The following is a 24,555-nucleotide window of genomic DNA, read 5'->3' as shown; positions in this document are numbered from 1 at the left end:
GCGGCGCGGGAGCGGCCGGGCGCAGCTGACCACGGGTACAGATAGGTTAATTTCCACATGGAGCGGCAGAAACCCAATCCGCGGGTTGCGAAGCGTGGGTCAGCCAAGGCACGTTAATCTGTTTAGCATGTGCGCCGCGCGGAGGAGCCAGACCACCGGGGCGCAGGAGGCGCGGCCGCAGCCGCGCTGCTCCGGGGGAGTTAATAAAGAGCTTAAGGCAAGTAAGTGTAGCGAGGTGGCGGCAGCCCGGAGCCGGTCGCGCCCGAGGGCCCCGGGGAGGCCGAGGTCGCCTGCTGCCCGCCGCCCGGGCCCCGCGGGCCCTAGGCTCCGTGAGCCCCGGAGGCCGGGCGAGCGCCGGGCGGGCGAGGATGGGCTCGGGGCGGGACGGGCGGGGGGCAAGGGAGCCTCTTCTCCGCGCTCGCGCCGTAGGGGAGAGCAGGGGCGCGGGGGTGGGGGTGGGGGGGGGTCGCCATTTCGAACATTTTTAACTAATCAAAATATTTGCTGATGAGTATTTATTTTTACAAGAACTCGGTTTGGCTGGAAACTTCCCGAGCAACAATACGGGCTGCCGTATTAGGTTTGTGACGCAGCCAAGTGCGGTTGGGCTTATTGAATCTGCGCGCCGGAGATCACTCGCTCCGGAGACGTTTCTCTTTTCTGGGGAGGAAGCTTTCCCAGGACATCTTTCTGCAGATGGCGTTTAGAACACAACCACATGTTCCCCCAAAGCACGGGAGGCTTCGTGTATTATGTTTTGTTTTGGTTTTTTTCGTGTATTATGTTTGGGCTGAGTGAAAAGAGGAACGCACCCCCTTTCCTATCCGAGCAACAAAAGGGAAAATAGCGGGAAATATCCCAGTCTTGAGACAGGAAAGCCAAGCTCAGAGGTTCTGTCGTAAACACTAACAACACAATTGGATTCATGCAACACGTCTACCTCACTACATCCTTCCAACGTGCCAAGTTTTCCTTCCTCCCTGTCGTTCTTCCTCCCCAATACTCAAGACTCGTTTTTAACTTCGATGAAGTACAGTTATTGAGTCTAGTCGAAAGCATTTACTGAAGCAACGACATACTTGAATTCGAGTCATTGCAAAACCACTGATGACTATCGAGGAAACCCTATGAAAGATGAAGTTGAATCAAGTTTGAAAACGGACAAATGATGGTGCATAGTAAGCAACCTAGGATTACTGGATGATATTAATAATTTTTAAATGATGTTTACTGAAAAAGAGATTTAAATCTCCTAATTCATACCAGTAATGGTCATTAAGAGAAAGACTGCTGTAGCATGAATTAATCTTGAACAATTTAACAAGGGGTTAAAGAATGTTTCCTAAAGAAGGACTTCTCCTTGGCTCTGCCTTGAGAAAGCAGGAATTTGGGCAGGGGTTCTTCTGAAAGGAGGCCTGCAGAGCATCACAGTCAAGGAGTACCTGCAGAACGTGTAAATGAGCAGATGTGTAAAATATGAAATTGGATCAGAGGAGCAGAAACTAAATTTACCTATCACAAAAAAAGAAAATGTATCAAGTGCAAGATGAGACAGGACAAGTTCAAATACATACAGAAATAAAATACCTAAAAAGCTCTAGAGATCCTAAGCCAAATATCACTCGGCAATTCGATCTGGTCACTTTCAAAAGCAAACATAATACTAGGGTAAGGAAAATCAAATGAACCATTGGGAACCACGAACCCACTTCTCCCTTTTTTCAAGCTTTTCACTCAATTTGGGGAGCCACAACTGAAGAGATCTAGAGAATTAAAACAGCTTCCCTTCTGTCCTGTACCTCCTTCACTTTCTTGGTATACGTTGGTCATTGAGTGTCCAGATCTTAATGATTTAGTGACATTTGCTACTTGTCTAATTTTGGCCCAAACACTCCCCTAGATAAACACTAAATTATCTGTGCCTCCATCAAGTGTGAAAAGACCTTGTGACTTCTTTTGATCAAAGAGATCGATGGCCCTGAATTTTAAAAGAGAGGAAAGACAGCATTAATAAAAATCGCCCACATTTCATATTATTTTGAAACCAGTTGGCAGAGATGAAGGGACTAAGGAAAGCAAAAGTTTGAGAGAGCCAAAAAAAATCATAGCTGAGAAACTTAAATTCTTTGGCATCAAAGAAGAGAACAGATTTCAATATTTCAAACTCAAATTTCCTTTACTCAGTGACCCCAGCCAAGAGAGGACACTTTGCTCCTGCCAGTCAAAAGAAAGACATCAATAAAATGCCTGGATGTCCAATAAACCAAGGAGACTGCCTGTCTGGAAGGCGACACATTCCCATGCCCAAGGTGTTTTTTGATACTCCTTCACCTCCATATGAGAGTGTCTTCACTCAGGCCTCTGTAAATAACAAAATACCACAGACTGGATGACTTACACACAGACATTTGTATCTCAGAGTTCTGGAGGCCGAGAAGTCCAAGGTCAAAAATGCTGACAGGTTCATTTCTTGTGAGGGCCCTTTTCTGGCTTGTAGACTTGTCCCTGTCTTCACACGGACATAGGGAGGAAGCTCCAGTCTCTTCCTGTTCTTATAAAGGACACCAACCCATCATGGGGGTCCCATCCTCGTGATCTCATCCAAATCTAATTATCTCCCAAAGGCTCCACCTCCCAATACCATCAGGAATGAGGGTTTGAACATATGAATTGGGGGCAGACAGTTAAGGACACAAACTTTCAGTCTCCAACAGGGAGGCACTACCTTGTTGGTTCAAGGCAGCTATAGAACTGGCAGGACAGGACTGGGTGGCAGACCCCACTTCAGGGTGGAGACCAAGCCCCCACACGGGGCCTACTTCCCACTTTGAAGCTTTGTCCATCTTCCTTTTTCAAAACCCCTTATTCCTCTGTTAAAAAGCATTTACTTTTGCCGTCCTTGTTTAGTTCCTAGCATAAGCTGCTTTGGATTAGTTAAAGCCCATGCCCCCAGCTGGAACGTTATGTCGATAACTGGTGATATGATGAGGCCAGCAGCTGACGTTGATTCAGTCTGTCTCCTGTGCGAGCGCTTTGCATGCATCATATATAATGGGTTCACGACACACCTGTGAGGTAGGTATTACTAGTGCTCTTTTACAAATGACAAAGTCGAGGCTTAGAGAGATCAAGTAGCATATTCACCAGGTTAATAAATGCTAGAGCTGGGTCTCAATCCACTGGCCTTCCAAGACTTAGCTCTTAATCTGTGCATTGTCATAGGAGCCCATCCTTAGGCACACAGTGCCCGCCCCACCCCGACCCCAACAAATGCCTGTGGAGGATGGTAATATAAAATTTCATTTCAGTGCCCCTGGGATTCAAAGAAAGGCTAGAATTTTGCATATCAACATTTTTTTTTTTTACTGAGTGGAAAAATTATATTTCCAGCCTCTAGAATGTATTCCGGAGAAGGCAATGGCACCCCACTCCAGTACTCTTGCCTGGAAAATCCCATGGATGGAGGAGCCTGGTAGGCTGCAGTCCATGGCGTCGCTGAGTCGGACACGACTGAGCGACTTCCCTTTCACTTTTCACTTTCATGCATTGGAGAAGGAAGTGGCAACCCACTCCAGTGTTCTTGCCTGGAGAATCCCAGGGACGGGGGAGCCTGGTGGGCTGCTGTCTATGGGGTCGCACAGAGTCGGACACAACTGAAGCGACTTAGCAGCAGCAGAATGTATTCATTCTTGGCCCCTTCCATTTTTAAAACTAAGGTCTTTCTCTGTCACTTATAACCAGATTCAGTTGTGTACCTTCTGAGCCTGTGTCATTGTTTGCTGCAACGAGTGATTGATAGCTTTAATTTTTAATGTATTAAACACCAGACTAGTGGGAAATTTTACTTATCCCATTTGTTGTTCTTAAAAGAAAATCTAAGACTGATGAGATATATGGGAAAAATCAGGCTTCCATGAAACTGAGTTTCCCAGGGCCCCAGGAGGTAGCTGGACTCGGGGCAGGAAGTGAACCCAGAGCGTATGAAGAGCTCCAAGGGAAAAGAGTGCAGAATCCCAGTTAAAATGCTCAAGGGGTCTGGGAATGGCTCCTGCTGTAACAGTCCCTGGGGTTAGGGTTGGACATTCATCAAGTGGAGAAAGAGAACAGGGCCTGGGATCTTGAATAGCTCGTGGGTCTCCTGCCTGCACAAGTGGAATTGGTAATAGTGGTGCTTCTCTTCTAAGTAAATATGCTGTCAAGTTGAGACGCAAATCTGGTCAAGTACCTCCGGTGCCTCTGAGGAAAGCACTGCAGGAAAGTTCTTTTTGAAAATGACACTGCGTTACTCCATCACCAGAAAGTATTTTTTCTCTGATAATGTGATTGATGAATAGTTCAGTTCAATTCAGTCGCTCAGTCGTGTCCGACTCTTTGCGACCCCATGGACTGCAGCTCTCCAGGCCTCCCTGTCCATCACCAACTCCTGGAGTTTACTCAGACTCTTGTCCATTTAGTCGGTGGTGCCATCCAACCATCTCATCCTCTGTTTTGATGAACAGAATTGCTTTCAAATCATGATGGATCCGTGTCATTTAGATAAGGCTCTGGGGCTCCAAAGGGAAAAGGGGACCAGTCCCCCCAGAATCCCTCAAACACCAGGTGCCCATATATGGGCCAGACTTGCCTGAAAAGGAGAACAAAGTGATGCTGCTGGTGAATCCCCCAGGCTTCACATTCCAAAAGTGTCCAGTTAAGTGAGTCTGAGCAGTTGCTTCTGAAATCATAAATTCCAAAGACAATGAGCATTGCAATCACAAGGGGTAACAGAAGCCAAACACATTAGGAACATGTTCTTTGAGCAAATAGCATAATTCCGGACACGCGGGAACACATGGTTTGCTTCAAACATGTTTCATTTTGTCATCGCACTGAGTCCACAGTATTTCTCTTTGGGTGCAAGAGTGATTGATTTCGCTGGAAGAATTGTTTGTAAGAACATGAAAGTTGCCAAAGCAAACACGTTGGAGGGAAGTGTGGAGAAGGGGAGTGAGAGTATTTGGAGTAGATTGGGGTTTGGGAAGTTCATGCAGAGGTGAGACAGTGCGATGTAGAACAAATAAAAACATTCTGCACACTTCATCTACATAAATTATGTTCAGAAATTCACTCTGCGTAGACATTAGCTGTGCAGCTACAAGTCTCCCTAGTGTGCCTCTAGAATGTGGGCACAAAGCCAGTTTTTAAGTGAATGATTTGTAACTTTTCCTTCACATAAATTAATCTATTAATTTAGATCATCCTGATTTTAATCTACAGAAGTCATGTAGTCACTATAAAAAAAAAAGCCCTATAATCTATTTGTCTTTCACGATAAAATTCTATTACAACTTGCATTAATAAATGGTCTAAAGATACGTTGACAAAATGAATGAAAAACATTTAAGAATGTTTTCTTTGATCTGTTTCTCACCATGGGGAAAAGAAAAGAAAAATCTAAGACTCTACCTAAATAATACACAGCAACATTTATAATCATGTGAGTTGAAATGTTCCTTTTGGTCATTTGCTTTACATGTAAATTTTTTGTTAGAAATGAGAAATTTCTTAGCTTTTACCTGTCTATGGGTATTAGCTTCTAAAAGATATAAATTTGTTATAAACTACTCATGATTCTTAGATGCTTAAGTGTGCAGTAACACCACAAACTAACGGAGTTTTGTATACTCCGTTAGCATTTTTTTCATATAGCAGTCCTTAGAGTGCAAAGAAAAAGCTTCTAAAAATTAGCAATAGACTATCTGAATAATAGTCTCATTTAAAGATGATACTCTAAGAACAAAATAAGTTAAAACGGAGAGAATAGGGACTTTTAAACTGGTTATACAGTACCAGCGTAGCTCGGTGTACAGGAAGGGTTTCATCAGTCATGCTCAGACACAGTCTCTACCTCCCACTCATGTCCTGCCGCCCATCTAGTACTTCATCGAAGGGCAGGAGGTCACTTTATTAGTTATCTATTGCTGTGTAACAGATTACCCCCCAAACTTAGAAGTTTAAGACAACAACATTTATTATCTCAGGGTTTCTGTGGGTCAGGAACTCTGAGCACACAACTTAACTGGATCTTCTGGCTATGGGTCAATCACGTGGCTGCAGGCAGATCTCATGACATGACTGGGAAGGATCTGCTCACTAGCTCACTGATGTAATTCTTGGCAGGATTCAGTTCCTTGCTAATTGGTGAACTGACACCTCAGTTCCTCCAGAGCTATTAGCTGGTGGCCTCCCTAGGTTCCTTCCCACATGGACCTCTGTGTCGAGTGGCTCCCATGTCAGCTGGCTGCATCAGAGTGAGCAAGTAAGTCAGAAAGAGAGACCAGCAAGATGGAAGACAAGGTCTCATACCTTGAGCATGGAAGGGACCTCTGATCACTTTGCTGCATTCTCTTTGATGGAAGCGAATCACTATGACCGGTCACACTCAAGGGGAGGGAGTTACTTCCTTGGGAACCATGTCAGAAGCTGCCGACAATTAGGAGTATGTTTCCCTGGCATCCTAGGTCCCATTTCATGTGCTGACAGTAATATTCACAGTGTGATTCCTACACCAGCAGCATCACTTGGAAAGTTGTTACAATTGCTCATTCTCAGGCCCAAATCAGATTTACTGAATCAGAAACTCTGGGAAATGGGGCCCAGCATGCCAGCAAGCTCTCCAAGTGATTCTGAGCATTATGAGGTTTGAGAAGCATTGCCTTCAGAGCTGATTGGACCTTCCCAGTTTCTCTCTTACAAGACCAAGACCTCAGTCATGGGAAGCTCTACCCACATCATCAGTGTACTCATGGTTTCTGATGGTTTGTAATGATGGTCATGACTTGCAACACAAATCAAGAGCCATCTCTCAGCAGTACCTCATGTGGCATGTCTGGAAGAGAGTTTTGATTTTTTATTTACCTCAGATTTAAGGTTTTCAACATAATGGAGCTCATGGACCTAACCCCACAAGCTGGTGCTTTGTAGGTTTGGGGGCCAAAGGGAACTTTATCACTTGAACAAAACTTCAAAAGAGCTATTTTTTCAATAGGAAAAAACTCATCCAGTCATCTCCATGCCCGATTGTTTGCGTACCTTGAGTCTCTAAGAGGTTTCTTTTTAGATTCTGTAACTGATCTTAAAAAATTTTTTTATGGCCACAAGTGTGCTTCTAAAGTGTGAAGTGGCTAAGAAAGCTAATTCTATGTATTAGGTCCTTCCATTAGGAATGCAAACTGGAGTTGCATCATAGCCACAGAATGCTGTAGAAAATTCTCTACTCCTTTCCAGTTATGTCCCTTTGGTCTCTATACTATCCTCTCAAACTCATCTCGGGAGACCTCCATGATGCAAATACAGATTCTGGGGTTGAAAGATCTGGGTTCAAATCTAAACACTGCCACTTAGTATTTCTGGCCTTAAACAAGTTTTAACCTCTCCAAGCCTTGAAGAATGTGGCCCTACTTTGGCAATTCTGTGGCCAAATGCTAAAGCAAAGGCCCGTGTGTTAGTCGCTCAGTCATGTTCAACTCTCTGCAATCTCATGGATTGTAGCCTGCCAGGCTCTTCTTGTCCATGGGATTCTCCAGGCAAGAATATTGGAGTGGGTTGCCATTTCCTTCTCCAGGGGATCTTCCAGACCCAGGTCTCCTGCATCGGCAGGTGGATTCTAAATGACAGCTATTCCAGTCATCCTATTAACTGACTTCAATGACTTCACTAAAAGGTGCATGTTAAAATGAACAATTCAGAAGGAAATGTAGCAAATATTCTAGTGCAATTTTATAATATTCTTTCATTTAAAAAATATCTTGTTGGATCAACTCCTTGCCTTATAATTAAAAGAACTTTAAAATACTATAATGGCGCAAAGACATATATTGAATGTTTGTTTTTCAGTTATTGATTTGTAGATGTGAAAGTATAACTTTTGTTCACTTAATACAAATCAACTTTTAGCAAGCAAATAAATGAAAGTAGGAAGAAAAAGAATCTGCTCATTTTGAATGGGAAGAGCTTTAAAAATTCTTGTACCCAAAAATGATAAGAGGTCTTCTTTCCTGTCAGGTAAATGGAGAAGTGGAAACATTCATATGACTTTTGGTCAAACCACTCAGTAGTAGTAAAAATGTCAGATACCCAGGGATAAGAATCATCATAACCCTGTGCTCTAGTTGGATAGTATGGATCCTTTAGTCTAAATGTTACGGTTACATCAGCTTTTTCACTGTTTCGCCTCAGTGCATGCGTGCGTACCAAGTTGGTTCAGTTGTGTCTGACTCTTTGCACCATATGGACTGTAGCCCACTAAACTCCTCTGTCCGTGGGATTCTCCAGGCAAGAATACTGGAGTGGGTTGCCATGCCCTTTTCCAGGGAATCTTCCCGACCCAGGGATTGAATGTACCTCTCTTACATCTCCTGCATTGGCAGGCAGGCGCTACCACCTGGGAAGCCCTTTGAATCAGAGACAAAGCCAATCAATTCCAAATGATTCTACCCAGATTTTTCGATTGAACGATAGATTAGTCAGTTTATTCATCAGTTGGAAAATATTTATCAAATGCTAATCATGTACAAGACATTATAGGAATACAGAGAATTACAAGGTATATGCTTTCTTTTAAGCAGCTTAAAACACAGTGGATACTTAATAGAGGACAGTGCATATGAACACATCATAATAGCTCTTAATAGATATCTCACCAGGGTGATTCTCCCTCCCTGATTATATAATGTATTAAATTTGTTAATCTAAATAGTTAATTCAACAGCCCTATGTGATTTATTGGTGATGGTGTCTTATAGAATTAATGCCAATTAAGTAGTACATTTAATAAATTCTTCAGGGTTGGAGAGACAAGTCCTTCTCTGGGAGCAATGAAGACTAATGGAGCCCAGGTTCTGAAATCACAACCTCACCCTAGCTCACCTACAGACTGCTCAATGTTATCATGCTTTACGTCTCCCCTGTGAAAGCCAGGGATGTACTTTATAGGATGGTTGTGAGAATTAAAATGAGATTATTTGCATAACATAATTAGCAAAGCACTCAGCAGAAAGTGCTCCATACATGTTAGCTATGTAGTAACAGCATTCATGTAATAACAGTATTTGTGTAGCATTACTTCTCATATAGTAGTGGTATTCTTGGAGAGGAGAAGTATCTCAGCTAGGTGTGGAGACCACAGAAGAAGAAAAGATAGTACAGGTATGGAGAATAATAGTGTGAAAAGCAGGAAGATTGTAGTGTCTGCTGAGATAGTAAGTTTGGCCCAGTTGTGAAAGATCTTGTTTATAAGGTAAACTTACTACTCCATCATGCAACCTATAAAGAATGACTTTTGATTCTTGAGCAAAGTGTGACATGATAAAGAGGCTTTGGGAAAGGTAATCTGCAGCATATACTAGACAGTGGGGAGACTGGAGATAAGCCCAGAGGAAAAAAATTATTTTAGGGGTACAGGCACAGGGTGATAGGAGCTTGATATCTGACTGTGAGAGTGTAAACAGGAGAAATGAGTCTTTGCAGAGGAAGAATTGACCAAACTTGGTAGATGAGTGGCTGTGAGAATTAATGTGAAATAAAGGAAGACTGTGAAAAGCCTGGGTTAATGTGAAAATGGAGTACTATTGTTGGAAGTCAAGCAGTTAGAAAAGGAAGCCAGTTATGGAAAGAGGCTTATTTTAGAAATGTTAAAGTTGAGCCTTACTAAATCCTGGCGATGTCAACAGTCATTAGAAAACCAGGACTAGAGCTTGGAGAAGTTGGGGATGACATCTGGTTATCCCTCGAGTAAGAGAAGGCCTGATGCAATGGCTGTGGGCGGTACCACACTGACCCATCAAAAGGATCCCCCGGGGGCTGGCCGACTCTTCACTCTTTCCAGCAGGCCCCAGGTAGTAGTCTCGCCCCTTACCCTTGTATCCCTGTCCAGCTTTTATCAAGGTGGACATTAAGAACAGGCTCTAGAACAGGCTGAGACTCATCTCTGGAAACACCCTTCTCCTTTCCTGATTCAGAAAACCATACGCCCCATAGAACTTTTCCATTTTGGAGTCAGGGTAATAGAAATATGCTGGAAGTGTTAAGTGTATAAGAATTAACCACACCCTCAAGTTAAGGGATCCCTAGTCCACCCTTTCCTTGCTCTTCACCTCTGAAGTGATTCTAGTCCCTGTCAAAGAAACCTCAGATTTTGTTGACCAGACTAGGAGTATCCATTGATTATAGGCATTTGGTTGACTCCATGTGATGAGGTTTTAGTGTTCAATTATCTGCTCACTGAAAACATCCTGCTCTTTATCCTGCTCTCTCATGCTGCTATTTTTTATAATTCTCTTCCCCTGTGTAATATTCTTTCTTCTTTAAGTCTCATCTCAAACATTCAGTTCAATTCAGTCGCTCAGTCGTGTCTGACTCTTTGCGAGCCCATGGACTGCACTACGCCAGGCCTCCCTGTCTATCACAAACTCCCGGAGCTTACTCAAACTCATGTCCATTGAGTTGGTGATGCCATCCAACCATCTCATCCTCTGTCGTCCCCTTCTCCTCCCACCTTCAATCATTCCCAGTATCAGGGTCTTTTCAAATGAGTCAGGTCTTCGAATCAGGTGGCCAAAGGATTGGAGTTTCAGCTTCAGCATCAGTCCTTCCAATGAATATTCTGGATTGATTTCCTTTGGGATGGACTGGTTGGATCTCCTTGCAGTTCAAGGAACTCTCAAGAGTCTTCTCCAACACCACAGTTCAAAAGCATCAATTCTTCAGCCCTCAGCTTTCTTTATAGTCCAACTCTCACATCCATACATGACTACTAGAAAAATGAAAGCTTTGAGTAGATGGACCTTTGTTGGCAAAGTAATGTCTCTGTTTTTTAACATGCTGTCTAGATTGGTCATAACTTTCCTTCCAAGGAATAAGCGTCTTTTAATTTCATGGCTGCAATCACCATCTGCAGTGATTTTGGAGCCCAGAAAAATAAAGTCTGACATTGTTTCCACTGTTTCCCCATCTATATGCCATGAAGTGATGGCCCAGATGCCATGACCTTAGTTTTCTGAATGTAATCTCAAACATTACTTCCCCTACAAAGCCTTTCTTGATCCTTCTTTCACTGTGATCTTACACGAATCAATTCATACTTCTATTGAAGCTTATATTTGAATTAGTATACATGTCTTCTCCCCCAACTTCTCCAACCAGATGTGTTATTTTTTCTTTGTATCCACAGCACATCACACCATGGCTGAAACATACTGAGGTGTCCACTCAATGCAAGATGGGTAAATGAATGAAAAATCAAATGTAGGTCTTTGGCTAGCCTTGATCATTTGTTTTAGTTTTAATATCCATATTTTAATATTATCTTTATTTGTACTTTCTTTAATCTTTAATATATGTTATGCTTGTAATACTATATAGACCCAAGAATCTGGTAACAAATTCCCAAGTTTTGACACTTTTATAGCATTTCATAAGAAGTGGTTTTAGTTTGTTATTACTTTTTTCATGTATTTTATTATAGTTTTAAATGAAAATGTTTGCATTCTTTTCAAGAAGTTTGGTTGAAATGATGCCAAGTAATATTTCTTAAGTTGCTTTATTTTTAAAATAATAAACTATTTTCAAGTAAATCAATAAGTGAGAAAAATTTTTGGATAAAGTACTAGAGATTTTTCTATAATAAAAGTAAATTTTTGTCAGATACTCACGACCAAGTTCTTCTGCTCAAGTCTTAGATTCTGTGTGGTCCCTTCTCCCTTCTTTAAACAGATGGGAGCCCATATATGTGAGCAGGTAGATGAATGGATGGAATAAAGAGGCCAAGCTCTCTCTCCATATATAAATCTCCAAAAATAATAGGATACATGTGTGTAAAAGTGGTAAACCACTAATAATATTTAGAACTCCACAATTCCTAGAGGAAATAAAATAATAAAGCAATAAAACATTCAAGGAAAAGAACAAGTACCATAGTTAAAACACTGGCATCAGGACTCAAAACTGGTGTGTCTGAAATCCAGTCACTCATGATTTGGTCTGCTTACAGTGGGAATTTAAGATTGTTTCTATGTCATGGTCCACTTACCGATAGGCAGACCAGATCTCCTGGGCGGGCTCTGCATTGAGTCCGAGCCATAATCGTGCCAACTCTTGATTATGAGGACTGAACACACTCTTCGTGTTGACAGAGATGTTTAACACCGTAACTAGTGGTAGTACTGGTTGAATCACCTTTAAACACTGTGGTAGAGGGAGTAAGAGTCACAGCCATGTCTCGAGTTAATAAACGTTAACATTTCATTGGCCATAGTTCAATTACAAAACAGATAAGGTAATGAGTAGCGCTTTGCTTAAAGAGGGATTGGTAACTGCTATGCTTCGAACACTCCATATTTTGTTTAACATACTATTTTTAAAATAAGACACACATTTCCAAGGACTTAATTTACAGCCATGCTCTAGAAATGAAACCAGATTTTTAAGCCGTCATCAGATCTTATGCATGAAAATGAGTGTTTCCTTTTAAGCAGTCGCCATAGGAGGTCACGTGATACCAGTGATGCTCTTGCTCCCAAGGCCATTTTGAGGACTCTTTGTGACCAGTTTACGGTAGATGATAACTCTTCAGGTACACTTTGGCTTTGCAAAAAAGCTGTTTCACCCCATGTAGTCACCTGTCTTGTTCATGGTATTTAACTCTCAGTGGCATTTGGCTATTTGCAAAAATCAAATCCACCCTCAAAGACTGAAGCTTTTTAAACAAATGGGCAGATTGTTTTAGTTTCCAAGAAATTTTCAGCATTGGGCCTATCAATAGAAAATACAGTGTTAAATGATGTCTTTTAAGCATTGCTTATAAAATATCTGTAGCAAGGACAGGACTAAATTCATTGTTATTAATTATGAGAAACCAACCAATGAAAGCTCTTGTCATCAACAGGGCCTTCTACTAATAGGACATTGACTAAAGCATCTCTTACTTATTTTTAAACTTTTTATTGTGAAATAATTATAGACTCAGAAGTTGCCAAAATAGTCCCTAGAGCTCCATGCACCCTTCTCTGTTTCCTCCCCTCAGTTTCCACCACTCAGTGGTGACATGTCGTATAACTAAGTGCAGTACAATATAAAAGCCAAGAAACTGACACTGCCTAACACCATTAAGTAGCTTACAGGTTACAAGAGGACTTAATCTTCACCAGTTTTACATGCATTCATGCGTGTGTGTGGTTCTATGCAATTTTAGATTACATAAATTTTAATTTGTAGTTACGTGAACCTATCTATAGATCATGTAGCTGCCACAACAAACAAGGCACAGAACTCTTCCATCACTAGAGCTCCCTCCTGCTTGTGTTGCGTGTGTGCCTAGTCGTGTCTGACCCTTTGTGACCCCATGGACTGTAGCCCACCAGGCTCCTCTGTCCATGTGATTTCCCAGGCCGGAACACCAGAGTGGGTTGCCATTTCCTACTCCAGGGGATCTTCCCAACCCAGGGGTCAAATCTGTGTCTCCTACGCCTCCTGCCTTGCAGGTGGTTTCTTTACCTCTTGAGCCACTGGGGCATCTAGAGATTCATGTGACAGGTCACAGAACTCTTTCATCACTACAGTTCCCTCCTGCTACACTTCTATTTATGAACCCCTTCCACCCTTTCCCCTGTCCCATGACAACCAATTTGTTTCCATAGTTTTGTCATTTCAAGAACATTATATAAACAGAATCATCCAATATACAACCTTTTGAAGTTTACTTTTTTCACTAAGCAAACACATTTAAGATGTTGTGTTTTTTTGTGTGTTTTTTTTTTGCATCACTAATGTGTGTGTGTTTGTCACTCAGTTGTGTCTGACTCTTCGCACCCCGTGGACTGTAGCTCGCCAGGCTCCTCTGTCCATGGAATTCTCCCGGCAAGAATACTGGAGTGGGCTGCCATTCCCTTTTCCAGGGGATCTTCCCAACCCTGGGATCGAACCTGGGTTCCCCGCATTGAGGCAGGTTCTTTACTGAGCCACTAGGGAAGCCCAGTAGTTAACTCATTTTCATTGCTGAGCAGCACTGCACTGTATGAATATCCCAGAATTTCACCGCCTGAAGGACGTTTGGGTTGTCTTCTTTTTCCCTCTCGCTATTACAGATAAGTCTGCTGTGGACATTTATGCACAGATTTTTCTGTGAACATAAGTCTTATTTTCCTGGGTAAATGCCTGGAGTATAGTTGCTGGGCTGTATGATAGGTGCATATTTAGTTTTGTAAATAACTGACAAACTCTTTTCCAGAGTGACAACCATTTTACAGTCACACCCGTAATGTATGAGAGATCCAGTTTCTCTGCATCCTCACTAGCAACTGATGTTATTGTTCTTTTCAATTTGGGCTATTATAATGGGAATGTAGTGTTTTTCTTTTTTGCCTATTTCTGGAAATTACTGATTCAATTTATATGACTGGTATGATGAGAATTCAGTAGAAATGACTTTTTGTCTTCACAGTGCCTTCCTGAATATGTAGCTCATGGCTTATTTTATATTTATGTTAACTTTTTAGATTTAACATTATAAAGAGATATGTTCTCTACTTCAACTTTACCAATATATCCACTAATAAGCAATCAAAACCTCACTTTAGTCTCTTCTATCCCATCTCGTAATTTATCCCATGGCACAAACATGCCCCTGCCTAAAAATGCTGTCCTTCCTGGGCAAAAAATCAGTAGTGGCTGCATTCTTCTGTTTCTTTGGAGGGAAGGAGCACTAATGATGGGCTCACTGGTTGTCTCTGGTTGGTCAGCCTCATGAATTCGTGAGAGAGCAGTCTCTGTGGCTGGATTGCTGGGGATCCTAGGGGACAGCAGGACTGTCACAATCCTATAGATTGGCTGTGCTGCTTTCATTCATAGGGTGCAGAGCTAACTGGCTTGTATGATGACCCATGGATGAGACCCAAGTATAGATGGCTAGGTTAGTTGCAAAATGAACACTTTCAAGCAAAATTCAAAGTGCACTTGACAGCCTGTTGCACTAAGTACTTGCATGTCTGGGATAAAACAAGCTGGATGCATTTATGTTCCCCCCTCAAGTTCATGCCATTCTTTGTGAAGAGGCCTAAAGTACTTCCTACTGTTGAGATGGTGAGTAGGAAACAGAATCCGATGACAAAAGCAGCCTGTGGCTTCTGCTTCCTCTACATTCACCCACAATTACGTCTTGATATGATGTAACTAACAGTTGTTGCAGGTAAACCATTTCATCTTATTTGTTTACATATGTACTTGTAATCATAAAATTACCTCTGCTGGTTGATAATGATGTATTTTGGAGGAGGAGGGGTAGAGCTGGGAGGGATGTTTGTTTTTCATTTAATGTTGCTTGTTTTCAATTTGGGAGTAAGTTAAAGCTTTCCAGTGTCTGTCTGCCCTTCTTGATCTATATAAATTGACTTACCATTTAAATTGTCTTATAAATAGGAGTTTTACCAGATGAACCTCAAAAATATATTGATGAGTAAAAGAAGCCAAACAAAAAAACTATATACAAACTGTATAATTCCATTTATCTGAAGTTCAACATTTAAAAACAATCTGTGGTGATAGAAATGAGAATAGTGGTTGAGGGTGGGGTGGTATTGACTGGAAAGGAACATGGAAGAATCTTCTGGGGTGTTTAAAATGTTCAATAACTTGATCTAAGTAGTGGTTTACCAAGTTGTATGCTTAGGAGTTGAGTACTTTAGCTGCTGTTATTTAATTAAAATTTAAATTAGCAACTGAAATGAAAAAAGTAAGAGGTTTGATGATTTAAAATCACAGACAGAATCAGTTTGGGCTTCTCACTTCTATGCTTCCAGGAATTTAAAATTTTGCAAATTATAATTTTCCCCATTGGAAGTGAACCACTTTGCTTGTCTCTTTTCGTTTTCTCTGCCCCTCCCAGCTTCTTAACAAGTTAGATTTTTGTTACAATGTCATGCATATTGTAACTGTTAAAATATTATAAAGCAGGGTGTGGAAGCAATAAAAATTTATTAAGATCACTTTAGGCCTTTAAAAATTCCACAATTCCTTTCACTCACATGACATCCTTCATTCCTTTTTTTGAAATTTGGATCCAAGGAATTTTGCATGCTGTGGGTTGACATTTAGTTAATAGCATCTTTTGCTGAGGTTCCACTTTTCTAAATTAACAAGATCAAGAACAGTGACCTGATGATATTTCTTTGTATACCTGGCACTTTTCCAAAAAGGATTAGGGTAACAAAAAGGAGTGGGGGGCGGGGGAAAAAGAGAGAAAAAGGAAGGAAGAAAAGGAAAAGAACTCAACTCTTCTCAATCTACTTTATTCTAGGGCAAAATGTGTTTCAAATTTTTGTAAAAATATCAGATATCACCCTCTCACCAAGAAAATGAATAACCCTACACACATACACAAAATCTGTAGTTGAAATGTGTCTGCTATTTCACATTTCTATCACTTGTTCCTCGAATACCTTGGGTCTTGGTACCTTCCTACTAAGCCATGAAAAAGCTAAAAGCTGCATATAAACCTGGGGGCGGGGTGGCTAGAATGTACAACTTGCTTGAAGAATTGAACGAAGTCAAGTTTAGCTTCCTAAGGCGTATATGAAGCGTTAGTCTGAGTCCTGTCTGCCTCTTTGCGAGCCCACAGCTGGGGACACGCCCCTGTGCGTGGAATTCTCCAGGCCAGAATACTGGAGTGGGTAGCCTTTCCCTTGTCCAGGGGATCTTCCCAACCCAGGGATTGAACCCGGGTCTCCCGCATTGCCATTGCGGGCAGATTCTTTACTGTCTGAGCCACGAGGGAAGTCCCAAGGCGTGTCTGGGGATGTGCCAATAGGGAAGGAAGAAGGCCGACGTGTACAGTAAGAATCTGGCTAGGCACATAATACACGTTTATTTAAAAGCCGGGTAAGAGAAAGTACAAATAATTATGTGAGTGAAGAACTCCTGTAACAGCGTGCCACTATGCTAATATAGTAGATCAAAAGGGCACCTGAGACTCCCATTCCCAGAATCTTGACTTGGAAAATTCATATTTTAAAAGTAAGGGAAAGAGTAACCTATACAGAGGCCGTGTGAAAACTCCCTTGGATGGGGGCGGGGGGGGGATCTGGAGCCTGCCAAATGCTACAGGGTGCTTTTCCACTAGGCTGCCCTCAACTTCTCTGCCCCGCTGCACGTCCTACCGCAGTTGTCTGGGCCCCCAGCCTGGGCAGAGTAAGGGGCGAGCGGTGCGCGGGAAAGGCAGGCCAGCAGCAGGTGGGGAGGTGGCGGACTTCTGTCTCTGGGAAGGAAATGGACTGAGATGAAAGGGCGGAAAGCAGTGGCGCTCAGGGCTTGTGTCTGCGGGATCCCGACCTTCTCGAAATCGCCCCGGGCTCCTCTAATTAGAGAAGGGATGCAGGGTGGGCGTTAGTGCCCAAACGTTTTAATCGAGCCTCTTTTCAATGGCCAGGGATAAATGTTGCCACTGTTACTCTGTGCTGAATGGGTCACGAAGACCCCCGCCCGGCCCCCAGCGTGGCCATTCAGGGCTCTTTTCACAACCTCTAAGCGTTTCAGTCCCTGGGCCTAGCGACACTCCGGAGCGCTCCTAATTAGTCTAATTAGAAAGGTGGATTGATAGATGGGAAGAAGACAAGAGTTGGGTTAGGAAGATGCGCAATGCTGCCAATTTCGGCTGGGTAGCCGCTTATTCTCTCCAGAAAGAAAAGGCCGAAAAGGAGGCTGGAGCTGGAGCCAGCCAGCCCGCCCTGCAGAGGCTCGGCTCCCGCGGGATCCGCGAGCTGGGCGGTCGCTGACCCCGCGCTTCCCTCGCTCTGCCGGAGCAGACAGCGGGCACCTCCGGTTTCTCCCAGAGCGAGTCTCAGGGCCTCGGGACGAACAGCCTTTGCGGAGAGAAGCTGGAAGGAAGGGCCGAGGCCGAGAGCTGCACGGCCTCGCGCCCCGGCCCGGAGCCTCTCCGGCCCGCTGCGCCCCGCCGCCGCCCCTTCTTCCCCCGGAAAGCGGTGCAGAGGCGCGGCCTGGGCGGCCGGCGGGCCGGGCAGCGGGGACTTCGGGGGTCACGACCGGAAGGTCGGTGCGGGGCCTCTGCGACCCGCCGCGCCACGTGGCCACTCCCCGCGCCCTCCCGCCCCGGGCCTTGCGGGCTGTCCAAGCTGCGCTTCGTCTCAATAAAGCCGAAACCCCAAGAAGGAAAGAACTTTGGCTTGAAGAAGGAGGCTTAACTGCGTGCGGCCGTACGCTTGGTGCGTGCGAGGTTCCTTTGCTCTGCTCCGCGAGCAGGCCCCTCACCCGCGCCGCCCGGCGGCCGCGCGCTCCGGGTTGTCGCGCGCAGAGCGGCCGGGTCCCGCGCATTCCTGCGCCCGCCGTGGCCCGGAGCAGCGCGGGTGGCTTCAAGAACACTGAACCTTTAATTGGGCCATAAATCAGACAGGGGAGTGCGGTGGAGTTTGTGCAGGTGTAAAAACAGAGGGGAAAGCCTGGGCTGAGCAGCCAAAGCGCCCGGGCAGGTCAGAACCTCCAGCAAACTAACATCTTGATAAGTCCGCTGACAACAAAATAAACAGTGGAGAGGGCCGGGGGAGGCGGGGAGCGCGGTCGCCCGCGGCCCGCGCGCAGCAGCACAGCGGCCGTCTGCTGGGAGGAGGCAGGCCTCTCCTGGGTTTGTGTTTGGGGCTCTTTTTCGGGGTAGGGGGGTACTTAGGGAAGAAGGAGAAGCAAAATTATCTCCCTTTTCGTCCTCTCGCTTTCAGCATCGCGTTCTGTTGGACAGAGAGCCCCAGGACTGTCAGACGGCGAAGGGTTAGGAAGTGCGCGCAGCCTCGCCGACCCCTGCCCAGTCCGAGAACCAGAGCTGTTGTCGATCGAGGGCCCGGCCGTTGCGCCCGGGGCGCGCGGGCCTCGCTGAGTCGCGACGAGTCCCTGCGCCTCCTCCCAGACGCGGCGCCACCGAGAGAGAGACCACCGGCTCCCGCTTCATTTCAGGGGCTGACAAGGGGAAAACACTACTGCGCCCCTGGCCGAAGGAGGTAAACCAAGTAGAAAGGGCGATCAAAAATTAATTTGGTGCACTGCTCGGGAGCAGCACCCTGTCAAAACCCTACGGAGACGTTGGCACAAGCGGCAAACGGATTCACAGACAAAGGAAAACAATACAAGTCTCGTTAGATCATTTTTCTGGACATTGTTTAAGGTCTGAAAGGGACCAAATCGTTTCAAAATGTTGCCAGTAAAAATTATCCTATGTGGAATGCAACTAATCCTTTTAGGTTCCTGTCAACTGTTTCCACAAAAGGAATCCGATTTTTCAAATCAAAGATCCAAAAGTCTTTGGGGAGAGATTTATTACATGCCAGAGCTTTAGTTACAGAATAGAGTTACAATAACAACTCGCACCCACCAACTCCCCAAAATAAGGGATCCCATCCCACGCAGTTCTAATGACGTGTGGGGGATGGTTGCTGGAGTCCTGCTAAATATGCAGATAGGAGGAGAGTGGGGGAAGGGGGAGGAAGGCAAAGAAATATTAAATTCCTTAAATAGACCAACAGAACACAGCGCCTCAACATTTTATTTTTGTTCTCCGTACCCCTGGTTCCTTTTGAAGAGGAAAACAAGACCCAAACTTGGTGACCTGCCCCCTCAGTTTAGAACTTTAAGGTGAGCTTAATGCTTGAGTACTGAAAAACTCTTCCGAACCCTGACTTCTCTGAGTTTGCATAGTAGTGTGTCTACAGTGTCTGCAAGTGGAAAATATTTAAAAGTGAGAAAAGAATACAAGAAAATATTTTTTCTTTAAAATTTAAAAAAACTTATTTTAAAGTTTTTCTTTGATTTGGAATACAATGTTTAAGAACAAGAAAAAAGTGCCCCAGGGCTTTTCACTGTGCCTCCGTATCTGAGTCTTTCCACAAACGCATGTGAACATAAACGCATTCCTTGCAGATCACAGTCTCAGTTCACCGTAGTGTGAGCATTTTGTGCTGAGCCTGATCATGAAGATCCTCCGCCTCCTTTTCAGTTCTTCACTGATTAGAACTGGTGGCTAGGGTAAGACTGATGGGTAAACGATTGGTAGAAAGCCTTAAAAACTTGAGAAGAAACTCAAATTCCTAGTTCTCTGAGTGGAGGAATTTTGTGCCTCCATACCACATAGGCACCTATCTCTTTTAGGTGCTTTGTGAGTGAACTGCCACACCAGAAAGATAGTTTCAAGAAGCAACCTAAGTTTAGTTTACAGACAATTGAGTTTGGGTTTGTTTTTTTTTTTTTAATGGTTTTGTTAAGTGGAGAAGTGAAAAAAGATCTTCCTAGCCTTCCCTCCACCCCATTGTTTGCTGCTGAAATGGCTCGTTCCTCTTGCTGCGTGAGTGTGTTTCTGTTATTAGAGGCAACTTGGTGGTGGGAATTCTTGCGTTTGTTCCCTGTATTTAAATTGGGAATAAAGGGATTTGCAGTGTAGCAGGTGCTCAATAAATACTGCAGACTAATCCCACTTTTCAAAGCTTAGAGGTTAAAGAGATGATCAGTAGGTAAATAATTAGAGAAAAGAAATAGAACAAGAGACCAGAAGAGGGGTTTAAAACACCATTGCTTTGTTTATTTTAGAAGGGAGGAGAAAGTTATCTGTCCAAATATACATCTGACTGAGGTAAGAGAAAACACAATGTCCCCTCTTTTTTCCTCATTATTTCTAGAAAGGGTTAAATAATGATTTATTTCATAGATAGGGTGGGAATGTTGAAGAAAGATGAGCTTTACATGAAGCCAAAAGTTTCTCTTAACTAATATAAGGATTTGGGTATACTCCAAAGTTTAGAGGTTTTTCATTTCCTGGAAGAATATGGATGTGGGACAGAAGCCACAAAAGAATCATCGGTCTACACATGTGTGTAGGTTTTATGTTTTCCAAAATATTTTCATATAAATTGGCATATTGATTCTCAAAACCCATCACCACACTCCCCGCAAATATAAATGAGTGTGAAGAAAACTGATTTAATATTTATTTTTAACTGAGTCTTATGTCTTCTGTTGCAACCTCTGGAGAGTTTTGTGTTTTTTTTTGGTTTGTGATCCCCCCCCCCACCTCATTTAACAGAATACAGTCTTGTCACAGTCATTTTCATATATATGAAACTCTGCATAAAAAATAAAAATAGAAATAAAAAACCAAATTATTGTTCATTCATAATAATCCTTCATTATTGACTTGTCAGAAAATGCGTCACATCTTTTATTGCTGAAAATATCAGCCTTTTAGTTATATTAAAGGAAATTCCTAAGCTAGTGCTCAAAGAAGCTTCTGCTCCCTGCCATAATTATTATCTGCCCCCCCCCTTTCTTTGCCAGTCTGTTATTGATCAGAGTTGCAATTAAGAGAGACTCTGTAGTTTGTTTCTGTCTCCCTCTGGGACAGACAGACCCGGGCAAGGCCCATGGCCTCAGATCCATCCTTTCCTGGTGCTCCAGGGACTCGCTGGACCTATGGATGCATTACATAGAATTGCATTCTACCTAATGGACCAGATAGATTCTCCTTAACGGTAGCATCTTACATAAAGGGAAACATCCTATCTTGAAAAATAGAGACACTCTCACTTTAAGATTAGAAAATTATCTTTCCAGACCTAATTTCAAATTCAGAATTAGAATTTTCCACGTTCTCGAAGATTCTGATTTCAATAGACTGCATTTCTTCCTGAAATGGGGTTTTGTTGTCTTTTACAACTTAGAATTTAGAAGGGGAGAAAAGCATTTGCAAAAACCCTTTCTCTGATGGATGCATGTGTATGTTTGGCTGAGTCCTTTTGCTGTTCACCTGACACTATCATAACATTGTTACTCGGCTATACCCCAATACAAAATAAAAAGCTTAAAGAGATTATGCATGTATGTGTATATGTGTGTGTGTATCTCTATAGGAAAAAACACTCAGGCTAATCTAGTGAATCCAGACTTGGCATTTCCTTGGTTACCCATTTAAAGATGGAAGCATTAAATATAGTGTGCCTTAAAACAAAAAAAGACACTTTTTCTCTGGAAAATCAGTGTTATCTTGCATTAAGCACCGTTTCTTGAAAAAATCAGCACAAACACTTTCCTTCCTAGTCTGCAGCTCACAGTGAGACGAAATCCCCACACTGGCTCCAGCCTGGGTGGCCTCATAAGGGACAAGGAGTGGCTCCAGAGCCTCCTGGAGGAGGCTGGGCTTCACTGAAGCTTCTGGTGGTGACTGGCAAGGATAAGCTGGTCACATCCAGGGAAAGATGTAATTCCAGCAGGTGGTCTGGAATTCCCTTCCCCCTCCCCACCACCTCCAAGGCATTTCAGGGAGACTAGTGGCCAGAAAGTTTGGAGTTTGAGGTAGGATTGTCCCTCAAGAGACTCCAGGGCCTTGTGTTCACTGCGCAGGAGCTAAAAGAACCCACTCAACACCTGATACGCAGCTGTTCAAAGACAGTAAAATCGCTAAGAGGGTGCGGGATGGGCATATTCTCCGGAAAAAAAAAAAGATTTGCTTTCTCACTAAATGTTGAGTCAGTTGATATGACTCTTAACATGCTCATTTCCACATGAAAAGGATGAGACCCTAAGTCTGGTTAAAAAGACCTACTGAACAGTTTAGCAAAAAAAGTTCTGCCAGTTTGGTAGATTTCAAGCATTAAAAATCAGTAAGAAAAGCTGAGGAAATGGACAAATAGTACAGTAGTGAAAAAGATAAGTCATCTGTGTGTGTGTTGTGTGTATATGTGTGATGTTTTAAAGAAGATTGCTGATGCAAAGAAACAAAAAGTGATGCTAGGAAAAAAATATACATAACTAGGTGGAGGAAGCTGATATTTCTGAATAATTGACTTTCAATTCCAAATGCATCCAAAACGGGCTGGGTATCTCTGGGAAGCCCTGAGTACAGGTGGCAGGGAGGAGAACCTAGCAAAAACAAAAACAAAAAATGTATAAGAAATAAATGACTCTTCTACACAGCGACCTCTAAGGCAATTGCCCTACCAGGGTGGACGTTTAATCGATCACAATGATGGTAACACGGTGGCAGTGTGATGTATTGGAAATAAAATGGGATTTAAATGCTGCTATCTCAGTAGCTGTGACCTTGGGCAAGTCATATCATTTGAGCCTTTATACCTTTATTTGTAAAGTGCGGTCAATAACAATTATTGTCCTCACTATTTCACAGTGTGGTTGAGAGAAATATTAGTGAAAGTCCTTTAAAAAGTTAATGTGTGCTGTGGGTAGTAAGTGGAATAGACAGGAAAGGGGTTCTGGGGTACTGGTAACATCTTCTTGACTTGAAGCTGGTTACACAGGGGTGCTCACTTAAAAGTTAGACTAGCTCAAAACAGTTTGAAAATTACGATTTAACGCTAAGGACAAGGAAAATTAGAAATATGAAGCTTACATGTTTTATCCTCACTTCTCTTCCTTCCTTATCACACCCAGAGACTGGGGACTCAAAATGGGGGTTCAATGATAAGAATCAGCTGTTTTCTATGTGTGTTTTTTGCTTGTTATTGAATAGCATTTTCCTGGTATAGAAGCAGGAGTGAACCAGGAAGTTTCCTGCACAACAGAGGGGCCAACAGTAAAAAGAAAGGAGCCCCAAACTGTTCACATTAAAGGAAAGATGTGATTAGAGAGATGTGACATGCAAAGAAATTATCTGAAAAGTGAATTCAGTTGGGAAAGTATAAGACCGAAAGAGCCCTGAGCAGCTGGTCATGATCAGATTCTCCATCTTTCTGTCAAATGTAATTGTATCTGAGTTGGCAGGGTATTTATTGCTAAAGTCGAAGGGCCAGATTTTACACTAAACATATTTACACATTTACATTCGTGGCCCTATAAACACTCCACGTTTCACTGGCTGTGACATCAAACACATTTACCAACAAAAAGCATATGCCTAATTACCAAGTCATAGGGGAAAGGGAGGCAAGTGGCAGCTGATGGGCGATGAGCATGCGCGCCTGTGTGCGTGTGTGTGTCACCCAACTGTAACACTCGGAAACCAGTAAAGACAAAAATGGATGCTGACAATGCCGGCCCGCTTCACTTGTCCTCTGCTCCCCAGAACTACCCTCGTCTGGTTCCGTTCGAAAGGGGGAAGGGGACCCCTGGCATTGCAATTAGTCCCAAGGTTACACCCTGACCCTCTTGGAGGAACCCAGAGAAACCAAGGTGTTTCCTGGGCAGATTTCTGACTTGGATGGAGTTTGATGCTGATAGGGCCTTTAACTGGCCCCCAAATGACTTCTCAGTCCGTAATAAAAACAGGTGTGAGCAAAATGTGTAGTCAGCGGAGAATTTCTCAACTAAAACTAGAGTTCTTAATTCCTGGCTTGAGATAGTAACATCAGATCCCTACCCATCAACAGCAGTTGTAATAACACCGTTAGCTGCTCCAAGCTTGGTCCTTGGTCAAGTACGGAAATCAGAACCACCAGAGCTAGAGAGAAAAACAAAACAGGCACAACCGCTGGCCTCAGACAGCCTTTAATAAATGACACGGGCTGGTATTCCATCAAAATAATC

The 24,555-nt window shown here is 43.2% G+C and overlaps 1 long non-coding RNA gene across 3 annotated transcripts; it reads left to right on the top strand.

The window, feature by feature from the left end:
• On the top strand, nucleotides 1-21,886 carry LOC109575052 (uncharacterized). Of its 3 annotated transcripts, none has more exons than XR_011562401.1 (2): nucleotides 1-221; nucleotides 18,756-21,886. It is a non-coding gene; the product is annotated as an uncharacterized lncRNA (long non-coding RNA). The 3 variants fall into 3 exon arrangements; XR_002183177.2 differs by lacking the exon at nucleotides 1-221 and adding an exon at nucleotides 18,092-18,248; XR_011562402.1 differs by lacking the exon at nucleotides 1-221 and adding an exon at nucleotides 18,411-18,512.
• Nucleotides 21,887-24,555: the final 2,669 nt, after the last annotated feature.

This window comes from Bos indicus, chromosome 20, assembly GCF_029378745.1.
Source record: "Bos indicus isolate NIAB-ARS_2022 breed Sahiwal x Tharparkar chromosome 20, NIAB-ARS_B.indTharparkar_mat_pri_1.0, whole genome shotgun sequence".
Lineage (NCBI taxonomy): Eukaryota > Metazoa > Chordata > Mammalia > Artiodactyla > Bovidae > Bos > Bos indicus.
The sequence above is the reverse complement of the archived record's forward strand: the minus strand, read 5'-3'. Positions and strand labels throughout refer to the sequence as shown.